The sequence below is a fragment of the Panthera leo genome, chromosome A2 (genome assembly GCF_018350215.1).
Source record: "Panthera leo isolate Ple1 chromosome A2, P.leo_Ple1_pat1.1, whole genome shotgun sequence".
NCBI classification, from domain to species: domain Eukaryota; kingdom Metazoa; phylum Chordata; class Mammalia; order Carnivora; family Felidae; genus Panthera; species Panthera leo.
In genome coordinates this window covers 86,834,454-86,849,802 of record NC_056680.1, presented here as the reverse complement: position 1 = coordinate 86,849,802, position 15,349 = coordinate 86,834,454, and positions in this window count along the sequence as shown.

The window sequence follows — 15,349 nt, the reverse complement described above, 5'->3', positions numbered from 1 at the left end:
GACAGCCAAGGGTGATAGCCATACTGCAATACAAGAACCATTTGGCACAAAGACGAATTTCTCATAACTTTGAAATACCTACTTCACATTCATAGAATTGAAATGCCTATTTATAATTATCGGAACCTAGAATCCCACTGTTTTTTATAAGTAAAGACAAAAGTATTGGGTGCATGTTTTTAAATATACTAGATTTTCTAGGAATACAACTGCAGTGTAAATGGAAGTTTCAGTTTGTTTATTTATTTGCATTTATTACCAGGGCTGTAATACCAAAATACGCTGGGAATTTCACCATCTTTTTAGTCAAGGTCTAGAAAGGAATTAGTCCTAGTGGCCTTCTTCCTAATTTTGTTCCTGAGAGCCTCCTTCCCTGTTAGGAGGTGAGGAATATTGACCTGAGTTAAAGAACTTTTCTCCCTAAGGTTTATAGAAAAGCTGCTGTGAAGCGGCCACCCCAGGCAACCTTTCTCTGGTTTTGTTAAACCTAAAAGGACAAAGGGACCTCCCAAGAAGAAGTAATCGCAAACTCATCCTCCCCATACCAGCCTAAGGGAAAAGGAAGCAATTTAGAAAGAGAGGAGAATCCAAACAGAAAGCACTCCACACCACAGAGCTTGTAACCCCTTAGTTCTTCCCTGGAAATGCTCTTCCAGCACAATGGTCCACTTTGTCCCTCTATCAATACTGAGAAAGAGAGGCTTAGAGCTACTCCTATGGCGTATGGCCGATACTTACAATAATTCTCTAGAGCTATTTTAAACTATTTTAAAAATCACAGGCTGCTTTAGCCTGTGGGCTATAATTTCATGACCTCTATTCTACAGTACAGTAATCTTCTATAAGGTGTGTGTGTGTGTGTGTGTGTGTGTGGGTGTGTGTGTGTGTGGGTGGGTGTGTGGGTGTGTGTGTGTGTTTTAATGCAGGAGTAATAGAAGATTTCAGAAGTGAAATGTAGAATTGCAAACAGAATGGATCTGGTCTCAAACACCTGGAAATCACAGTGAAGACAATAACAGAAGACAATAAAATAAGACCATCATGAAAAGAGAAAGAAATGTCCTTTATTATGCATGTAAGACATACTAGTAGAGTATATTGAAAATTGAAAAGGAGAAATTTAAAATTATGGAGATGATTTCTTTCAGAGAGAGACACTGTTAAACTCTATTTAGCAAGATATTTTTGCACATGTACAAATATTACTTTATATACAATGTTACATTCTAATTTTCTCACCCAGTGTTATTTCATAAACTTTCCTTTGTGTTATTTTTTTTTGTACGTGTTATTAAACAGGCTTCCAAAAACAGGATTTTAAACATCTACCTAAAATTCTAACATAAAGCTGTGTCACATTTTATTAGACCTCGTTACCTTGACAGAGCAGTGGGAAAAAAAAAAAGAAAGGATAAGTGAAAGTTCAGAGAATGAGTAATGATTACTCAGTTTAACACATAAAACCTAAAAAAAGAGTGGCTGCAAGCATACCTAATTATAGATTTCAGAAGATGACTAAGGGCATCATCTGAAGAAGCACCTCAAGGGAGAGGGCGGGTACTTTTATATACGAAGGGGAGACACCTGGGTGTATTTTGCATCGTAAAGTTAATGATTATTTAGAAAAGTATTTTTTAAAAAATAGCCATAAGGTGTTTGAAAAGTGTTAATTCTTCTGGATACATTCCTGAAAAAGAAATGGAGGTTCTACATACCTAGACAAAAGAGAGCATGTTCAAAACTGCTGTAATTATAATTTAAGATGATGAGGAGTTCCTGAACTGTGGTTAATATACTCGTTGTACATTGCCTACATGGATGAATGGATGGATGGATGGATGGATAGATGATAGATAGATAGATAGATAGATAGATAGATAGATAAAGTGAATACGATGGTTCCTCCTGCTTGAAAATAACAAAAAACTTTATAGCCATGTTATAACAAAGATTGTATGTCAAATACAAAAACATTGAAATGAATTCTGTAGTTGTGTTGGCCTCTTGCAGGAAAATCGTACCATCTACAATTGCGACTGTCCCCTACTTATTGTTAGGAGTAAAAACATATCACACCAACATTTCTTATTATTAGAAAAGTAACTTATTGTCTTCCAATATAGAGATGAAAAAGACCAGAATAGAATCTTAGTTAAAATGTAATCATTTAAAAATTTTAAATTCCAAAAATGTAATTTTTTATAGGATTAACAAATTGTAAACATTTGTTTTCATCTAACTAGGCATAAGCATTTCTCCAAAGCTTGTTTTAAATTTCCCAAATTTATTGAGAGACCGTGTTTGTGTGCATACATATGTGTAATATCATCTGCTACTTAACGTAAAGCTATTCTTGGTATTCTGTGAGAATTGCCTTATGTAAACACTGGGTAAGCTGACACTCTACAATTGTGTTTAAGGTACAATTAAGAATACTTTTATAGAAAAGTGGCCTCAAAGTGTCATTGTATTTATGAAAACAGTACATTGTTATGTCAGATGTAACTTTGGTCACAACTTGATTGGAGTCTGCTAACAGAAGACAACAGCAAACCACCCTCGCTGAAATACAGACAGTCTTGAATAGAGGCAGTCTCAAAAAAATTATAAAAATAGCCAAAGTGAATATGACCAAACTATTTTTTTTGCATGTATAGATCTTAAAATTACCTTTTTATTATACCTCTTTTTTCCAAAAGATTACTAATAACTGATTGGAAGCCCTTTAAAATGGAAAGTGCCTCTCAAATGGTAAATTATTGCAAAACAGCTGCTTAAAGAATAGGATGAATGTCAAATAAGAGATAACTCACATAATTTGAAATGGACATTTATAATTTCCCCTTAAGTACAATGTGCCTCTCTTGACTCAGGGTGCATTTCTATCTTATATGTGATGTAACTGTGGAATATGGCAATAGAGTGTGGCGAAGGTGAAGGGATGTACATGTCTATACGTATTGATTGTGTGACTATCTTATATGAGATTGTACTGGCCATTTTGTTGGAGTGTCTTTTTCCTTCACTCACTTTGAGGATGCTAGTGATGATGTTGAAGAATCCCACATGATGACAATTTATAGGACTTGAGGACAGCCTTCAGGGACAACCTGTAAGAGACTGAAGCCCTTATTCCAATGTCAAAAGAAGCTGAATTCTACCAACAACCTGAGTTAATTTGGAAGTCAATCCTTCCCTCAGTCTAGGATGAGACCTCAGCTCTGACAGAAACTAGGATGGCAACCTTGGGAGAATTTAAGTGGAGAAAACAGGTAAGCCATGCCTGACTCCTCCCACAGAAACTATGAGATAACTAATGTGTTCTCGAACCTTGAGTTTGTGATAATATTATTCCTCAGCAATAGATAATATACTTATCTGGAAAAAAAATGGTTAATGTCTCATTATTTCTAAGGTTGTTGTGAAAAGAATATTGATAATGATTTTTTTTAAAGATATGCTCAAAGCATTCTTTTATTGAGAATTAAATGTTTGTAAATTAGGCAGTTGAAAAGAAGTAAGTCTCTTTTTTAAGTTTATGTATTTATTTTGAGATGGGGAGGGGCAAAGAGAGAGAGTGGGAGAGAGAGAACCGCAAGCAGACTCTGTGCTGTCGGCACAGAGCCCTATGCGGGACTCAACCCCACAAACCATGAGATCATGGCCTGAGCTGAAAGCAGGAGTCAAAGGCTTAACCAACTGAGCCACCCAAGCACCCCCAAAAAGTAGGTCTTTAAATGGACAGAAGGAAATGGTTATAGAACATGTTGAATCTTGATGTAAGAGTTATATGTTCTTGGTTTCTTCATTTTTGTTCTTTCTTAATTAATTAATTAATTAATTAATTATTTTTTAAATGAGAACTGAAAAAGGAGTAGGGATTTAGTGACATGGAGAACATTACTCACCTATTTTGGTGATATGGTAGGAGGGGTGGCCTGACTATAGGTAAATTGAAAAGAAAGATGAAGAATAAAAAAGATTAAAGGGGATTAAAAAAAAGTGTTATAGGAAAGAGGATAATGTGCAGATAGTACTGGGGATGTGGTTTTAGAAGGAAGATGGTTGTTGTTGTTGTTGCTGTTTTAAGATGGAGAGAATTGAGGATATTCAAACATTTACTTTCAGAGCAATTGAAAGAGAAAGAGAAACGATGGACAGGTAAAGCTCATAAAAGGCTGAAGGAAAGAGAGTCCAATGTACAGTTGGAGATGCTAATGGCAGGTGAAGGACACCACATGTAATTTAACCAGACAGAAGAAAGATAAAGTATGTGAGGCAAGTTTCTAGTTTTTTCTATGAAACAGTCATCCAGATATCTGCTATGACTGAGGGAGATTGGAGGAGGGTGGGATGGATTACACATTTGAGAAGAAAATCTTTGCAAAAAAGTGCTGAGAAGAGTGGAACCATGAGTTTACTAGTAAAACTTGCTGAGATCGCCAGGGAGTATGAAAAGTCCAGCTGAGTTAGTGTTTGCATCTTTTTTTGTTTATTTATATACTTTTGAAAGAGAGAGAGCGAGACAGCAGGGGAGGGACAGAGAGAGAGGGATACAGAGAATCCCAAGCAGACCCCACGCGGTCAGTGCAGAGCCCTACAGGACGCTCGAACTCACAAACCGTGAGATCATGACCTGCGCTGATATCAAGAGTTGGACGCTTAACTGACTGAGTCACCCAGGTCCCCAGTGTTTGCATCTTCAATGTAACATCTTTCCTCCCTGCCATAACTTTCTGTAGTAGTGCCTAGCTACTTTGAGTTTAGTCATGGAGAAAACAGGTAATCGGGTTAACCTAAAGTTGGGGTTTTGCCAAATGGCTGAAGAATAAAAAAGAGGTGTAATCTAAAAGTCCTCTTGAGATAGATAGCAGGGGATGTAGACCTCCTGTCTTTGTACAGCCTGCAGCTAAAAAAGTTTCCATTTTTAAATAGTTGAAAAGATATCAAAGGTGTGTAATATTTTAAGACATGTAAAAATTGTAAGAAACTCAAGCTGCAGTGTCCATAAAAAAAGCTTTTTGTTGTGAACACTGCCATACCCATTTGTTTACATATTGTCTGCGGCTGATTTTGCACTTACAATGGCAGGGTTGAGTGGTTGTGACAAAGAGCCTGTGCATACAAAACCTGAAATACTTGCTGTCTGGTTCCTGAGATAGAAAATGCAGGATTAGAAGGATTAGAAATCAAAGGACTGAGAAACTAAAATTGTGGCAGAGTTTTGTCCAGGGGATGGTTATAGAATTAATGCTTTTGGAAACAGAACAATTTTATAGTACAAATGTCCAGATTGTAACCATGAGATTGAAACCTAGAGAGAGGCTAATCATTGGTGATTAGAAGGTCAAGGGATTTAAAGTGTTTTTGGACAAGTCTATTATTTAAATACTGAAATCATTTAGGATGCATGAGCTAGGTGTCATAGTCATTGCTGAAAGATTGGAGGTATTAGGAGGTGGCAGGCAGAGAGTGGTTAGTTCAAAAAAGAATAAGCTCCAAAATTACAGAGTTCTTTCAAAGGAGAGTGAGTACTTGCCTTTGAGAAGGATGGGTATTGAACATGATGTACTCTGAGACTGTAGACCAGAGCGGTGGGAAACCCTCATTGTCCTGTTGTAGGGAGGCAGAGGTGAACTTTAAAGCCCTGCTCTCAACAAAGCAAGGTCTTGGTCACTCAGTGCTGAAAGGTACAAAAGTTTATTTTTAGACAAAATATTCTTTATATGAGGAGTATATGTTCATGGCAAAAATAGTTTTAAATGACCGTTTCACTTTATATCCAGAATACAGCATGATGATTTAAGATGTTTTTCTTTTCAAAATTTCTTCTGTATTATTAGGGTTATCTTCAATGAGTATATTCTAAAAAATTTATAAGTCAAAAATTTATACAAATGTTTTAATTATAAATGGTTAAACTGTTATATTAAGGTATAATTGACAGGCAACAAAATACACATATTTAATATGTCCAGTTTGATAAGTTTTGACACATGGACACATATAGTCATGAAACCATCACTATAAATCAAGGTAGTGAGTATATCCATTGCCCCCAAAAGTCTTTATGTCTAATCATCTATTTCTGCGAATAATAAAACTTTCCCTATGATGTGCCTGGGCCTGGGTGGCTCAGTTGGTTAAGTGGCCGCCTCTTGATTTCAGCTCAGGTCATGATCTCACGGTTTGTTTGTGAGTTCGAGCCCCGCATGGGGTTCTGTGCTCACAGTGAGGAGCTTGTTCCCAATCTTCTGTATCCCTCTCTCTGCCCTCCCCTTCAAAATAAATAAATGTTAAAAAAATTTAAAAAAAAACTTTACCCAATTTTAAAGTATACGGTATATTTCATTCATTTGTTCTTTCACTCTTCAGTAATGAGTAAATTGACAAGAATACATTGAGATGAGTTTTTATGCCAGGCTTCTAATGGTATATATAATATGGTGTATACATAATGGCTTATATAATGCCAGATAATCTAAGAATATACATATTATCAAAAACAAATATTCCATTTTCCCAAAGTGTAAGTAATATATATTTTTTTAAAAATCTCCATGGGTGCCTGGGTGGCTCAGTCAGTTAAGTGTCTGACTTTGACTCAGGTCATGATCTCATGGTTTGTGACTTCCAGACCCACGTTGGGCTGTGTGCTGACAACTCAGAGCCTGGAGCCTGCTTTGGATCTGTGTCTCCCTCTCTCTGCCCCTCCCCTGCTTACCCTCTGTCCCTATCTCTTTCAAATTAAATAAACATTAAAAAAAATATTTTTAAATAAAAAATCTCCTTATTAGTGTATTTTTTATAAAGAAACAAATCCCTCAAATAAATGAAATTACTCTATGGTGCAGATTTTATACAATATTTTGCTCTGAAGATTTAATTATTCAGCATAGTTTTCAAAAGCATTTTATACTCCTTTAGATTCTGACCTTGTTGAAAATGTGTTAAAGACGACTATTCCAATATCGATTGTGGGATTTGAGCTCTTTTTTATTCTGAGAGACTAGATTGTCTTTCTGCAAAGGTCATTCATTTCATTAATGGGAATGGAGAGGTATTGGGTTGCCTCATACCTACATCTCTTCAACAATACACAGGAGGCATTCCATATCTACAGTAGTGCCTCTGAATATTTAGAACATTAGAAATGACACAAGAGCCAAGTTATTTAAATCTTGAAAAATCAATCATCCTTTTTGTAATGTTATTTCCAGAAGTACCTAATAAGAGATAGTTCTTAATAAAAAAAATATTTTAACCCATTGTTCAAATGCTAGCAATAATTTAAAAAAAAAACATATTTATAGACCTTTATGCAGATCTTTTCATACCCCCAAAATTGAAATGGAACTTATTTAAATATTTTAAGGTGCTAATGTTAGTACAAAAACAATATCGAAAATTATAGCATTTTTTGTGTTAAAGCTTTAAATATAATTATATCGGTTTCAAAACACTTATTCATTTTGTTTGTCTCTATTACAGATCCTAGAAAATAATGCTCAGTAAAAGGTAATAAGGGCAGCCAGCCACACGGGATTAAAGCAGGGTTCAAAATATGCCTTTTTACCCTAAATACTGGTCTGAAAAAAATTCTTCTGTCATATCACGCTAGATATTTATAGACGGCTGAAATATAAGAAATTAGTTGTTTAACATTATAAATTATAATTATGCTTAGCATTTATTTCTTAGTAATTACAACTTTTTAACCTTTGGCTTGTAATACAAATGTAGAGTTAGTATGGTATATGACTTGGATTTTTGAGGGAAAAGCTTTATACACAGAGGAAATTGCAAGTACAAAGGCTATGAGATGGGAGTGTGCTTAGCCAGGCTGAGAACTGTCAAAAAAAAGTTAGTCTGATTGCAGGGGTGTGAGAAGAGGAATGATAGATAAGGTAGAAGACGTAGCAGGGGCCAGACCCGGAAGAACCTCACAGACCACTTATAAGGATTTGACTTTTACTCTTGTTGATATGGATTGGAAAAACGTTGGTGGGAAGATACCTAGACCTTTCCAATTACTGAGATGGGGGTAGTAGGTTTGCAGACTGAAGGGGCAAAGAGCAAGTCAGAAACCAAAAATTCTGCTTTGAGCATGTTTATTAAACATCCAAGTGGAAATATCTAGAAGGTAATTAGATATACAAATCTATTTGAGTGTACTGAAGGGGTTCAGGGTTTTTGTTTTGTTTTTGTTTCTGTTTTTATGTGAATTTAGCATCCTCAGTGAACAGATTTTGTGAAAAGCCATGGTCTTGGATGAGATTACTAGAGGATGTACCAGTAAGTGTTCAGTGGAAGAAGTAGGACCTTTTAGGAGGTATGTATGGATTTGTTACAGGGATTTAACCCTACACATTTGCCGAAGCTTGTTAATAGGTCTTTGTAAGGCTGGTATCTTCATAGCTGAGACTAGAATTTGAAGTACAGTGGGCAGGCAGAAGAGAAGTAGAGGCAAATAACAAGCTGGAACCAAATAAGAACTTGAATCCAGCGAAGATGGGCTGAACTCAGTGTCCACACTTGTTGCTTCTGACCATGATGTGGGTGTCTGGAAGAAGCCAAGCCTCTTAGTTATGGTGATGAAGATACACCCTTGACCTTGGAGACAGAAAACCTGAAGGAGTTTCTTGGGAAGGTGGAGTAGTTGCATATAAAAGACAATATGTGTGTTACAAAATGATTGCTGTTTTTTTTTGTTTGGTTGGTTGGTTGTTTTTTGTTGTTGTTTTGGGTTTTTTTGTTTGTTTTTTCCACCCTGCAAATTTCCCAAGAGTTTCCTGTATGGCCCTGCCTAACTGGAAATAGACAAAAAGGGAATTCTGGGAGAGGTAATTCAGCTTAGCCAAATCCACATGTGGCAAATGCACCACACGAGGTGAATATAGGTACAGAAGAGATGAGGTGGTAGGTCTAAATCCTATAGGACTTAAAAATTTAGAGGTCAGGAATATGAGGGTTTCCAGGAAGTATCCTTAAATGCAAAGGGCATGTCCTTCATTAATTCCTACTTAGTTTTGGCTGCAAAGAGGTGTGAGTCCCAGATCTTAGACTCTGAGATGGAGACCACCTATTGAGGATGGATAAACAATAAGATCCTGTTCATTGTTCTGAAACACCAGCCCTAGACACACCCCTGGACCATGTTTAAAAGAGAAGTCAGATTTGTCATATTTAAACCACTGTCATTTGGGGTTTTTTCTGCTGCCTGCAACAAAACCTAATTCAAACTCATAGGATACATTCAAGAGAAAATGAGAGGTGAACAAATAAAGACAAATTATAGGTAATATTTTGACAGAATTTAACTATAACTTCGAACTCAGAAATGGATCTCCAGCTGGAGGATAAGTAAGGGTAGGGGGAGATTTATTTTTATGGTGGGAAATGTTACTACATTTTTTATGAGGCTGGGGATTATGCAACAGAGAGAAATTATTTGATCCTATAGAAAATAATTAAATTGATGCAAGGAATTATGAACTGAATAATAGAAATAACAGAAAATTCTAGGAAAAACATTTAGTTTACTTGATTGCTTATCAAGACTAGGGAAATTATATTTGCGTTATTCTCATACATACACTAATATTGCTGTAGTTAAAAACAATATTCTGGAAATTGAAGCAAATTTGCATAATTTTTAAAATTTTTTAAATGTTTTTATTTTTGAGAGAGAGAGAAAGAGAGAGACTGAGCACGAGCAAGGGAGGGGCAGAGAGAGAAGGAGACACAGAATCCAAAGCAGGCTTCAGGCTCTGAGCTGTCAGCACAGAGCCCAATGCAGGGCTCACAGCTCATGAACCACGAGATCATGACCTGAGCCGAAGTTGGACACAACCGACTGAGCCACCCAGGCGCCCTAACCAGGTAATCAGAAAGAAATAGTTGGTATATCATGTTCTTAATGCTGTAAAAATTACTTCTTGAAAATAATTGGTAAAGCAGACTTTTTATTTGAAAACTTACATCACTCAATGAATCTCTAATTCCATTTTCACCTTTATTTTTAACACACATTGTTGTTTCTTTTATTTTAGTCCAAGATACAGTTTACCAGGCTTACTGTAAGAATATGTTGCACCAATTAGCTTTAATGTTTAGCTATTAAAATTTCATTCAAGGATGCCTGGGTGGCTCAATTGGTTAAGCATCTGACTTCGGCTCAGGTCGTCATCTCGCAGTTCGTGAGTTTGAGCCCCTTGTTGGGCTTGCTGCTGTCAGCAGAGTGCCCGCTTTGGATCTTCTGTCCCCCTCTCTCTCTGCCCCTATTTCTCTCAAAAATAAACATTAAGAAAGTAAAATAAATAAAATTTTATTCAAAGTGTACAGTTTTTATTAAAATTCCACTTTTATACTTTTCCTTACAATGGTAAATGATCCATCGTCATCATTAGGCAACTTATTAAAATTCCCCTGTAATTGATTTTAGGCATAGCTCTATGCACATACACTAATTTATCCTTGGAAAAATGCTAATTTCTTAGTCTTATCTAATACAAAGTGAAATCCTAGCTTGAAATATTCTTTCTGTTTAGATCTCTGGGGGAAGGCAGGTTTGCTTGTTTTGGTCAGCAAGCAGAGTGAGGTTGGAGTGTAGAGCCGTTGATATTTTCTGTTCATATTTTTGCATAACTGATTACTATTACACACATGAGAGTATATAAAGAAAAGATATTTGTATGCAATTATAATATTATCCCATAGTAATTGTAATGTTAGAGATGCTTTAGGTATGAGGCACCATAGTCATAAAATCAGGAATGATTAAATTTAGAGTTCTACAAACTGAAATTTTCTACTGAGTTTGCTAAATTCTAACCAATATGTCTTCACAATACATATTTTCCTATTTATTACCTTTTTTCTGACACATTTATGGTCATCTCTTCAAAATTCAAAGCCTTTTTGTAAATATTTTCTGAAGTCTTAATGTTTCTTAAATGTTCTCCAAGAAAACTTAGATTATTTTCCCTTAACCGGCAAGACCCATTTTTATCAGTCATGAAAAGTGGCTATGCTCAGAATATAAAGGGTCACATTATCACTGGATAAAGCACATCCTTTTATTTTGTAAGAGGGAACCAATTGCGAGCAGGAGTAGGTTTGTAAAGTAGTTTCATTTACAAATGAAAACATGTAGTACCAGTCTTGGCCTCCACATGGTGCTGGTGTTATGTCCTGGGAGATCTCGGCCCAAACTACCTGGTAATGCAAAATAACCACTCCTACTGCCCATCAAAACTAATCACAGTAATGAAACAACTGATTCAAATAAAAAGGCGCTATACCTGAAATTTTGCCTTATGTAAAAGCTGGCTTGTGCACAATAATAATTTTGCCAAGTCACTTGTGGAAATTATAGTGAAGCTAAATAAAAACGACATGAAATGATGAGTTTAGAGATTCTTGTTTCATCTTCGGGGATCTCACGAATGGGCTCAACATCACTTTTTCTTTTTATCTATGTATTGTTTTCTCTCTTCTGTAGATGGCTACTTGGAATGTTGTTAAGGAAAGGAGATCCTTGGAAAAGAGATTTTGTAGGATTTCTGCCAGGTTTTTTCTCTTTCGTCATTGTGATTCCTTTGAACTCTAAAAGTCACTTTCATAGCCAAAATCTGATTTATTTTGAATATTTTGATTTTCTGTCAGATTCTTCACAACTTTAAAGTTAGTGTTTTGTTTCCATTTATTTTAATGTGAAACAGGTATATACATTGAGTTGATGGCATAAAGTTTTTTATCCATTTGCCAACTGTATGACAATTGAAGATACTATAAAATATTATAAAACATTTGGCCTTTTTGTTCAGGTTCTTGCCAGCTGACTAAGGCATAATTGCACTGGCTTCATCTAATTCCTTCCTATTCTTCTTTCATAATGGGACCCAACTGTTTTCTTCACTCAGGCTTACATATCGGTCATTCAGTCAAGAGAAAGTGGACAATTAAAGAAATTATTCAAATAATTAACAGAAAGAAACTGACTTTGGGTCTCTATATTAAGCCATATAACATGTCTTTTATCATTTATTTCACCTATTTAAATATTTATTGAGTAAATTACTTCATGCCAACTGGTTTGGGTCTGGCTTTAGCAGTGATAGTTAAAAAACAATGCAGAGCACAGAGAAAATGAAAGAGGACTTAAGAATTGAAACTAAGAAAATATGTTTTAAAATTATACTGAATTATCAATTCAATTCCATTGAATTACTGTTATTATCACTTTCTTCCCTTCTTTCTTTCTTTCCCTCCTTTTTTAAAAAAAGTAAATAATCCAGGAACTGACCTTGAAAAAATTAGATCACTTCTTGCCTGGAAGACAAATAAATGGTCTTAAAAATATAAAATGGTCTTAAATTCTAGAATGAGATTACAGATGCCAGTGGAGGGATAACTTATTTACTGTAGTTTATGACATAATTATTATTGGTTTCATACTGAGTCCATTTCTTAACAGGACTGAGTATAAAGCGTTGCCTTTGTTTTAGGTACATTAGTGGTAATGTCATTTGAAAATGTTGGACTCTCTTGGACAAAATCATATAAACATCAGTAACTATTTGTAAGTGATTTATTACCCTTAAATACTTTGTTGGAAATGTTGTTCTCCTGGAATTGCAACTAAAAATATGTGTGTGTGCACATATATGCATACATATTTCCAGAAATAAGAATAACTATTATTACCTGGCAATTTTTTTAAAATACCTATTTATTACACAATTATTATACTTTTCAATATAGAATAAAGAATATTATTAGGAATAAAAGCTATTTGCTTAGTTCCCTTGCAGATTTAGTCTTCAATAATTCTGCCCGCTATATTATTTAGCTCCAGGGTGTGCCAAATTACCAAGGTAAGAAGACAAAGCTAACAGCCTACAAGAGTTAGATCTAGACAACTAAAACATGAGTACATTTGTGCAGCTGGACACTGGAAGCAGAATGAACAGAGTGTGCTGTGCCATCTGCGACAACCTCAGGGGGAGAGTTTCATCCGGTGAGTTCGGTCACAGAGGCTTGTGTCACCTGAAGCACCAACTGCCTTGACTTTATACTCTAATACTCTACCTAGGTCATTATTAACTTATTAAAGGTAAGTTCCTTCTAGTGTAATGATTTGGAAGAGTCACTATGCAGTCTTATCTAAATAATATTTTCCAAGAAGACAAATATAATGGTTGGAGCACAGGTCCTAGAGTCTGGGTTTGAAGTGGTGGGTCTGTCACTTACCATCTTTCACTTCAGGCAAATTACTTGACATCTGTATCCTAGATTCTTATGCGTAAACGACAGTAAAGACGGTTTCTATGGCATTGGGCTGTTGTCTGGATTAAATTGGATTATATATGAATGTGCCTTACAAGGTGCCTAGCATACATAGAACAACAAATTAACATTATTAAATTATATTACTAATTTTATTCCATTAATGGAATCAGTTGGAAGTACTGTGCTAGATGGTGCAGATATCAGTCACATATTACTAACAATCCCTCATTGGTGCCACCAGTTACTCACCAATGTATGTTATAACAGACATAAACCAATAAATTATGATATATTCGAGAAGTTTCTGTTACATTTTTTTAAAGCACCTGATTGGAGCTCGACCTTTTTAAAGAATTCTCTGTAACTCATAAGGAAGAATATAGGAAAACCTCTCAGGACCAACACATTAAAGGATTTTCAGGGCACCTGGGTGGCTCAGTTAGTTAAGCATATAACTCTTGGTTTTGTGCAGGTCATGGTCTCAGGGTTCGTGAGTTTGAGCCCCGAGTCGGGGTCTGCTCACTGACCGATCACAGAGCTTGCTTGGGATTCTCCCTCTCTTCCTCTCTCTTTACCCCTCCCCCACTCGTGCTCTCTCTCTTTCTCAAAATAAATAAATAAAAATGAAAATAAAAAAATAAAGGATTTCAGAGTTAATGGCAAACACAATTTTATTTTGTCATAAAGAGGGCACGAGGAACATTGCTACTCTTTGATTAAAATCACTTAAAAGCTGATACTCGACTCACAATGCTTATCCTGCTTTTCTTTACTATCAAAGACCTAAAACAAAATTAGAATAAACCTAGTGTAAGTCAGAAACAAAGAATTCAAAATTTTATAAAATATAATTTTTGTTCAAATTTTGAGGGTTTTTTTTTTTAATAGCTGATCAACATAGAAAGATAAAAAGCCAGTGTATTGAATTGTTAGCTATCTAAATGATGATGTAAGAAATGGCATCAACCAAACCTCTTGCAGGCAAGTGACTGGAATGGATCCTGGATGGGACTCATTGATGGGATGTCATTCTTTGTACTACTCTTGACGATGTACAAGATAATGTACTTGTCAATTTTTTCCAATCTTCTTGAATCACTGAATGTGGGAAACAGTCAATCCAGACTTCTGGAACTCTCACAGAGTGTGTGATATAGGGTATCTAGACTGACTAACCAGTGAATGTATCAGGGATCTTGGCCTGTAAAACCCAGTAATTGTGATGGTGGCAGCTTCAGCAGCAGCAGGTCATATTGGTGGGACATTTGAGACGCTCCAGATAGCAGCGTTAGCCAGAGTAGGAGGATTAAGAAACCTCAAGTGCCCTGACCACCATCAAGAAAGTTTATCTTTAGTTCCTAAAAGACTCATCATCCTCTCTATTGTGATATGTTGATGTATTAATGATTTTAATCATAATGTTCTTGAGATGTGCTATTTGTTCGCCTATAAATACTGTTTATGGCATCATTTATGTGTACAGAGTTCAAGGGGAGAAGCTCAGGGCATATCCCACTTTATTCTAAAAGTGACATGGGACTCACTTTATATCTTAGTCCTCAGTATGCACATCTCTTACTGGCTATACATAAGTAAGTTCTGCTGAAGTAAGTCTTAGTGACAGATAGGAAAGAATGCAGCATCATTGACTTATTGATGCTCTGTGTTCACCCAAGAGGATGTTTCCCAAAGCACAGTAGGTAAAGTGTGTGCATTTAGTTAGGAGAGGCTATGTTATGCAACGGTAACAAACCAAGTAGAGTAACGTAACCTATGTTTAGTTCATGTTCATATAAGATCTGCAAATACTATGCTCTTAGGATAAAAATGGTGAAAGTAGCAAACAGATGTCTAATGTTTTAATAGCACTGACCTAAGAGGAATCACTGTAAAACTCAAATTTTAGTAGGTACAACTTTAGACAAACTGGGAATATCAGGTGGGATGTAGGAATGTGTTCTTTTCTCACATACCCTGTGTGATTCAGCCACAGATTGTCTGGGACCACAGACTGGGAAAGCTTATTTCAGAGGCCAGTTGGTCTTTGACTATTAAG